At 43.0% G+C, this 8,419-nt stretch overlaps 1 long non-coding RNA gene and 1 other non-coding gene across 2 annotated transcripts; both read left to right on the plus strand.

Moving 5' to 3' along the window:
- LOC142409059 (uncharacterized) lies at nucleotides 1-5,749 on the plus strand. The gene is made up of 6 exons (XR_012775499.1): nucleotides 1-15; nucleotides 1,949-3,086; nucleotides 3,387-3,609; nucleotides 4,443-4,554; nucleotides 4,975-5,058; nucleotides 5,458-5,749. It is a non-coding gene; the product is annotated as an uncharacterized LOC142409059 (long non-coding RNA).
- On the plus strand, nucleotides 4,719-4,836 carry LOC142409622 (small nucleolar RNA SNORA26). The gene has a single exon (XR_012775717.1). It is a non-coding gene; the product is annotated as a small nucleolar RNA SNORA26 (small nucleolar RNA).
- Nucleotides 5,750-8,419: the final 2,670 nt, after the last annotated feature.

Consider the following 8,419-nt stretch of genomic DNA (forward strand, 5'->3'; position numbering starts at 1 on the left):
GACAGCAGACAGGCTGTAAGTGGCATTTAGTCTATTTTCAGCATGAATTAAAAATAGCCTTTTCAATTTATGTAAATTGTGGCATAAATTAATCAAATTTCTTTTTATTATATTAACATCTCAAAATTTTAATCAAGTTAAAAAAAAAATAGGCTGCTACATAAGCACCAATTATTTAACGCTGATGGATACTGTCATCCATCTGCGAAGACTGATGGTGACATCAAGATTGGACTTGCTTGGTTTTCCTTCATATCAGTGTGGAGAAAGACAGTGAAATTGCAATGAAATATTAACAACAACTATGCATTGTGGTGAACTCAACCTGATGTTTTTAACAAGTGTTTTTCAGAAGTCTTTCAGCGGAGAGAGGTATCAGACCAGTGACTTTGAGATTAAATTCATGCATCTCACAAAGAGAGACTTGGCTGATTACAGCAATGCTCTTCAAGATTTGAACAGTTGAGTTCAGATCACCACAGACTCCTTAAAAAGCTCAACACTAAATCTACAAAATAACCAAGGCACCCAGCTGCCACTTAGCTAACTTCAAAATGTAGACCTTCAGATACCTTCTCCATGACTACCTAAAGTGGAAGTGCCCAGTGTAAACAGACCTAACAATGTCTACTGTCATGGTTGACCAGGTGCCTGACAATTTTTCCTGGGCATGTGTAGAACCTGCTAACCTCTCACACTGAAAAGAAGCAAAGGCTCTTCACCATGAGGTGACCAGTGTGGAACAAAGGCAGCACGTTAAGTATCTGATTCTTAAGTGTAGTTCTTGTAATAACTGTCCATACTCGCCCACTCCCCTTAAATATTTTCAGGTTCAGTAGTCAAGCTCCCATGATAACTGAAGTTCCCACAAATTCTGCTCATGACCAGACCTGCATCTCTCCTGGTTAGTGATCCAGGATCCATCTCAAAATCAAGCTGTACTTAGATCCACCAGTAATGTGGGCTTTCCTACAATTCAGTGCTCAGCTGAGAAGTTTGTTCAGATAAAAGTTAGAGGTAGCCTTTTCCCTCCAACAAAACCCAGAAACAGTAGATCTGCCTGCAGTCTTGTAGGTAGTAACTCAATGGTTACAGCACTTGCCCAGGAAACAGGAGAACCCTTCCTGCATGTAAAGAGGCTCAAATCCACATCTGACCCTTGCTAGGACAGTAATTTATTCTGTTGGGAAGGTTTGGGAAGGGACAGACAGGGCAGGTCGCCTCTGCATTCCTCCTCTTGAAGTTGTGCCACTATCAGACAAGAAAGTTTGTTTCATGGAGCCAGTGAGAAGGCAAACAATGCAAAGTTTGTACGGGGAAGACAGAAGAAAGTTTGTGCAGGGGAAGAAAAAGGAGTAGGATTTTATCTGAATGATTAAAATGCTCATCTGGGATGGATACTGATCAGTGGTTTGCTGTGCTAACAGAGGTGCCAGTTTATATTCTGTATTGGAAAAGAAGAAACTGAGCTTGACACACATCCCTCTGGCACAGGTGGTAAAAATGTAAAGGTTGGATGCCACTTCATCTTTTTGGCTACATTACAAGAAAGGATTTACCTGACTTCTATGTCTAACTGTATAAAATGGTCATTGCAGAGAACCCCACTTGAAATAACCTGAAGCTACATGCCTCACAAATTCATATCCAGAGAGTGACTTAACCTAGAGCCCTGAGACAGCTTTTGAATTCTGATGTACTCACAATAAAGTTACTGGCACGGGGATTATACCTGCAACAATGTTTTAAGCAAGTATCAAGAATTAGACAGAAGATGTAACTAGAAGCGATAAGAAACAATTTCTGGAGCTATCCCTTAATTGCAACTGTGACTGTTTCAGGCTGAATTAGATCAGTTTAGATGTGCTGAGGGTAATCTAAATGCGTGGCTCAGAAAACTCTCAGGGATAGTGGGCCAACCTGTTATTTTCTTTCCACACGCTTACAGGTGCTGTGCTGGTAGCAACTCAGTATGAGCCAAGACATGCTGTTTCTCACTGAGACAGGAAGCTACGAGTTATCAGCAATATATCCACCTCTTTGTGAAGAAGGGACTTTCGTTGAATTCAGAGCTCCACAGGAACCAAGACATTGTGGTTCCTACCTACTAGCTTTGTTGGGCAACATTCAAAGTCTCTGTGCTACAAATTACTAATTCCCAGTTTATACTAACCTGCTTGTACTCACCCTAAAACCTCTTAGTAGTATCCCCAGTCAGGCAGCACACCTCAGCTGAGGTAGAACAATAGCTATGTTTTGCATCCACGTTGTACGCTAACTCGCAGGACGACAGGCCTGGTTCCACCGTGTCACCCTGTGAACTGCAGCCCAGGCGTGCTCTAGAGCCAGCTGCATGTGCTGTAACGTCAGCGAGGGTATTAGCGCAGGCTTGAGGCTTACTTCACTATCCTTGGACAGATCCTAAGCCTCCTAAAGTAGGGCTTAGATGGGAGTTTAGACAGGGATCAGCAGTATTTAGTGCGTCAAAACTGCTACACAGCTGCTACTTCACACCGAAGACGCTTTTGTTTCTTCGTGTTGAAGACCTCCAGGCCCCTAGAGTTCGGCCTGGTCAGAGATCGACAATTATGTCCCAACGAAGACGAAAGCCGCGTCATGACGCAGGCCGCGGGTCCGCCCCTGACTGACCGCTGCAGGGAGCGCGACTGAGCAACCGGGGCGCTTCTCACTGAGGCGGAAGGCCGCCCCCTCATCCCCGACCGCAGCGGCCCGGGGGCACCGGCCGTCCTCGCCGTTCCAGGGGCAGCCCCACGTCGTGTCCCCGCGGGGGAGGGCCGGAGGGGAGGCGCAGCACGGCGGCCTCTCCCCTCAACGCGTGCCCGGCGCTCCGGTGCGCGGGCCAGCCGCCACAGGCCCCGCACGCGCGCCCTGCCGCCAGCGCCCCACCCCCGGCGGTCACATGCGCCGGCTCTACCAATAGACAGCGGCGCCCTTCCCGCGGGCTCCCCCTGCCCCGCCCCCTCCCGCGGCGGCGGGCGCGCGCGGGGCCTCGCGGGAGCGGCGGGACGGCATTTAAGGCCCTGGGAGGCGCCGCCCTTCCTCTTACCCTGCCGGCCGTCGCTGCGGTAAGGCGGCCGCGGCTGCTCCCACGGGGAGCCCCTGGCTCCTAATAGACCGGCGTGGGGTTGAGGCGGGGGGATCGGGCGGGACTTACTGGGGTCTTCCCTTCACATCTTGCCCTCTCGGAGCCTGGCGGTGGTCCGAGGAGTCAACACAGGGGGATAGAGCACCTTTCCCTCACAGAAACCCAGTGCGGAGCCGTCCCCTCCGCCCTGCATCCTGTCGTGAGGCACAAGCGGTCCCCCTCCCTTCCCCTTCACCGGCCCTCCTCGTAGCTCCGGGCTGACTTCTCTCTCCCTCCGCAGCGTGTGGCGGGGGCCGCACGCACCCCCATGGCGGCCGCCCGGCGGGGAGGAAGGCGGCAGAAAGGGTCCCAGGGCACCGTCAAGGCCTTCGGATGCCCCCGAAGTCTTTGTCCGCTGGCCTGCCGCGCTCGGCTGCTCCCGGCGTGGGCGGGAGGCAAAGCACGGTAGGCCTCACCAGCGGGAAGCGCTGGGGATGGGGAGTCGTGCCTTTGAACGCTTATAGGTAAGGGGCACGCTGACTTCGTCGCATGTCTCGCAGCCTAGGGCTGGTTAGATAAGGCTTTGGGCTTCAGAAACGGAGGGCTTTGAATCCTGAGACTGTGCCGCTTAAAGCCAAACCCATATCTGAGGGTACTGGTGTGTATCGCCGTGAGACAGAAGTTTTTGTGTACACTTGTACCCTTCTGCTATTCTCTAAGTTATAGGCATTGTGCTGCACAGACCTTAAATCTGATTCAGTGTAGTGGTTTCTTTTTATCAAGGCTGCATCATCAAGAAAACATGGGCTGTATCAAGAAAACTACACCTGCAGTGTTTAGGGTACTGAATGCTGTAGGCACTTAAGTTCAAATGGACTTAACTTCAAACAGGGAAAAGTCACTGATTGCAAAGGCTTTCGGCCCAGTCTTCCAGTATGTCTGTAACAGTGACCTTTATCTCTCTTGGTTGAGTTCTGCATAATTTGTTACAAGGTATATATAAGTAGGCACAAGGTAGCAATCAATTGTCTGGTAAAGATCAGTCTGTTAAATCTAAAAATCTACAGCTTACGTCAGGCTAGTGTCAACACTAAAAGCAATTTAGGCTTAATAAACTTTCCATTGTTTCTGATTATCAGTATGTTTTAAAAGATGTTAGTTCGATGTGGTTTAAATGGGCTGATTAGAAAATAATCTTTTCAACAGAATGAACCATTTACTACCTTTTGGTCTAGGTCTTGATAAGGAACTTTTTGTAAATGACTTCTGCAGCTTTGTAGAACATGGCTTTAAGAAGGTCTGTAATTAGATGTAATATAAGTTATAATTTAATTTTGTCTTTTTTTGTGCTCTTTAGGGGTCCCACTTAGCAACTTCATGTTTGAAATATTCTAGACATGGATGATCACACCTAAATTAGAAGCAATGCTCAGGACTTCTTAGAAATGAATAAGACCTTCTGCTAGAATGTAAGTGTGCTCTAGTGTAATTACAGTTGCAGATGGTTTAAAATCTTTTTGATAATTCACAAATTTCAAGTAAATCTTAATACCTCTTTTGAGTAAATGGTAAGTTCAGATCATCTTAGTTAATAAGAAAAAATTGGTGCTATAACCTACTCCCCTTTTATGCTTTGCCCTCTTAAGTCTGGCAGTGTCTTAAGTGGCCAACACAGAGGGGTATAGAAGTTCTCTCTCAAACCCAGAGGGGAGGTTGAAACTCTTCTTTGGAGCATGCTGAGAGGAACACATTCATGAAACTACTGAACTTCGGGAAGTTACCAAATCAACTCTATTGCATTCAAAATAGCTTTTAGGTAGGCTTTGAACTGTCATCTGATTATGTTACCTGAGTCTTAATATCAGTTTCATGTAAATCTTATTTTCCAGGTTTCTCAAGTGTATTGATGCTTCATGAACCTATGTGAAATATCTTGAGTGGAAAGAGTTCCTTGTAAATTGATTGGTCTCCAGGTATGTAGTGTAAAAAGGATTACCAGATGTTAGTGGTTGGATTGTCTTCTGTATCTAAAGAAGTTTAAATTAGTTTGGACTAGTGGAAACCTGTGTGGAAACTATTAGAACTCTATATAGATTTAGCCAATCTAAGTTGGAAAAAATCTGAGGAAAGCTTATAGTCACAATAGTTAATGGATCCATTTATTCCAGTCTGGCTGGTCCTCTGGATTGGAATCCATACTAATGATATGGGAAAGGAAAATCCTGTCCTGTACAAATGAAGAAATTTGTATTGAGAAATGGCTCTGACTTAAGGGTTAGTGGCATGTAGCATGTTCATACAGCTCAACCTTAGGACAGTTACCTCTTGTGTGTGTGATGCCAACTGCAAATTAAATAAAACTTCTTTTACAGGGAGGAAACCAGCACGTGCAAGGGGTTGGAACTGATATTAAACATCAGCTTATGATTTGATGAGTGGCTGATTTATGAATTCATATTAGATGACTCCAGTTGTTGCCTGTAATGTATTGTCTTGAAAGTGAAATTGAGACAAGGAATGGCTAAAACTACACATCTTCAATGATCGTGTTTAAACAGGAACCTTGCCGTTTGTTGAAACTGAGGTTTATTAACAAAAACTGCTATAATTTATTTCTATGTCTGTGTGGATTAATTGAAATAAAACATGAGAATGCCACCAGAAGCTTGTGTGTTCTGAAGTTTTCTCATCTAGGTATTTCCTGTATGAAGGCTTTGTTTGATGGATGTGAATACTTTTATATTGTCTTGCAGAAACATTCTGTTGTCATGTGCAAATTTAATCTTTAACTTACAAATCCATTGAAAATGTCCCTCTTTATCTTTATCTTTTATTCTCAATGTCTGGTTATTGGTTTCCTGAAGTTTTTTAGAATGCATAAGCATTTTAAGATCAACCGGCCAACTTAAATTATTTCATTATGCTGTATGTGTTATTTCCGTGTTCTCTAACTAGTTGAAAGATTGTCTCAAACTTTAAAGAAGTACTATTACATCCTTAGCAAGAATCCCATTACCTGCCTATTTCAAATAAACAAAATGGAAAATGTTGCAATACTCTATGTTAAAAAAACAAACAAGGAAACAAAAAACCAAACACCCCCCACAAACAAACAAAAACAAACCAAAAAAAACCAGTGTGAAGATCCTTGAAGAGCAAGGTCAATATTGCTGAGCGATTCAAAGCTTGTATGTGCTTTTCCTCAGTAGTAGGTCTTAACATGAAGTGATTTATGTGCATCCTATTACTCACCAATGCTTCCTTGGAATGCACAAACAAGAATATAAAATAGTTAGAAGTAACTGCCAGCAACTCTGCACAGCCTACACAGGAAAGTGAATTAGTGTGGATTTAGGACCAAGCTTTGTCTTAGATATACTTCATCAGATTTAACCTCCATCTAGCCAGGAAGCGTTTCTAGTTATCTGTGCTTAAGCATCTGCTAAATGGGGTGAGTAGTGATCTATTCTATTTGTAGCCTGCTAGGCTTACCTAAGTGTTTCTTTTCCTCTGGATTTGTGTTTTAATAAAAGCTAAAACTAAATTTGAAGGGTATACGAAAGTACTTTATATTAAATCTGTCTGGCAACTGTCTAGTTCCTGTTATGAGAAACAATCATTTTCTTACAAGCCTTGACAGGTAATTTATAGACCTCCCTACTCTGCAGTCATGCTCAAGGGTTCAGTTTAGTCTATTCAGTCTTGCCTTATGTGTGGTTTCATATCTGATCCATGCTGCCCTGTACAGGTTTTCTAAATCTTGCTTCTCTTAGGTTCAACGCTAGTTGATGGTATTCAGCATAGGTAATTTCTAAAAGCTGCCTCCTGTTTTCCTTAAGTAGTAAGTTTGTTTCCATTTGGCAGCTTGGGCTGATGTTTTCAGTGAGCTTTCTACACTTCCAGAACTTTCTGAAGGGAGTAGAAGCTATCTTAGAATTAGGGTTGGAGTTTTCCTTCCCAGATTCATTAGTTGTGCAATAAATGGCATTAAATTCAGAATCAAGATCTTTTGGAGTCTGCAGTCATGGTTAGCTTTGAGTATTCTGCTTTTTTCACATCAACTGGTGCTGAAAACAGAGCTTTGAAATCTTTTCACTTATGAGAACTAGCTATTTGTTCCTGTCCTTTCTGGAGAAAGGATTAAGGGTCTAGGAGTACACTAAGGGTCCCTTCTATTTCATGGTAGCTACTGTGCCCTTGAAGGACCTACGTGAAGACTTTTCAAAAATAAACTGTGTTCCTTTGAGTCATCCTCTGAGCTGAGGTGCTGACTCCTTCAGAGACTTGTTTAGGGTTTTTTGAGGCATTACTACTCTTCAACTTCATGCTGTGCAGTTGGTGATAAAAAGTGCCATTAAATCCTAATGACTTGGTCCTGATTCACAAATTTGTTCTAAAATGTTTCAAGCAGGTCCTTGTTCATTCATCCTTAGTTTTTAAAAACTTTGGGAAAGTAGTTTCTATCACAGACAAATCATTCATTTGGCTTTTGTGATGTAGACTTCAAATTCTCAAAGGCTCCTTTCATACTCGTTCATTTCTTGGGCTTGCAAACTGCTTTGCAGACTGCCTGCTTCTGACCAGCTCGAAGAGATTTTAATGTTCTTTTATCATACTGCTCCTTAAGCATTTCTGCTGCTTCGGTATGGTACAGATTTAAAGTGGGTTATTAATTTTTACTTTTCTTTGTTTTGGCATGACTTGCAGTTACAGAAAGATACAGCTTCACTGTGGAGCACGTTCACAGTTTGAAAGTGCTATGATTTTTGTGTGTTTTAATTTGCCCATGAGACTGATTAAAACTTGTCTTTTAAGCAACATTTTATCTGTTTAGCTATACTGCACCCTTTTTAACTGGTACTTTCAAGTAGTTTCATTGCTCATGGCTTTCTTCCTTTTTTCCCCTTTCTTAAAGGGAGAAATTTGCCTTAAATTTCAAGAAGTTAAATATAAAAACATTTTAGGATATACTTTCCGTTGCTGACAGCTAAAGTTTTGTTTCCTATCAGTCTTTCTGTTGCAGAAGATAAGCTTTTTCACTTTAGTGGCTTACACACTTATACAGTATACTGGCAGTATGTTATACAAGTTTCCTAATAAAATTGCAGTGTTAGTGAAGTTCTAATTTGCTGTAAGCTATTAATGAAACACTCGTGTGCCACTAAGTGATGATGTTGCATGCAAAGTCCAGTCTTTGCTGTTCTGTCCTTCTGAAACATCTGGCCAGAAAGGCTGATGAAGAGAGAGGGAATCCATTCTAAACATGATCTACTAGTCTGGTTTCACACAGCATAAAGGGATTCAGTTTACTGGTTCTAGTACATCTGGAGAGAG

This window comes from Mycteria americana, chromosome 4 (genome assembly GCF_035582795.1).
Source record: "Mycteria americana isolate JAX WOST 10 ecotype Jacksonville Zoo and Gardens chromosome 4, USCA_MyAme_1.0, whole genome shotgun sequence".
NCBI classification, from domain to species: domain Eukaryota; kingdom Metazoa; phylum Chordata; class Aves; order Ciconiiformes; family Ciconiidae; genus Mycteria; species Mycteria americana.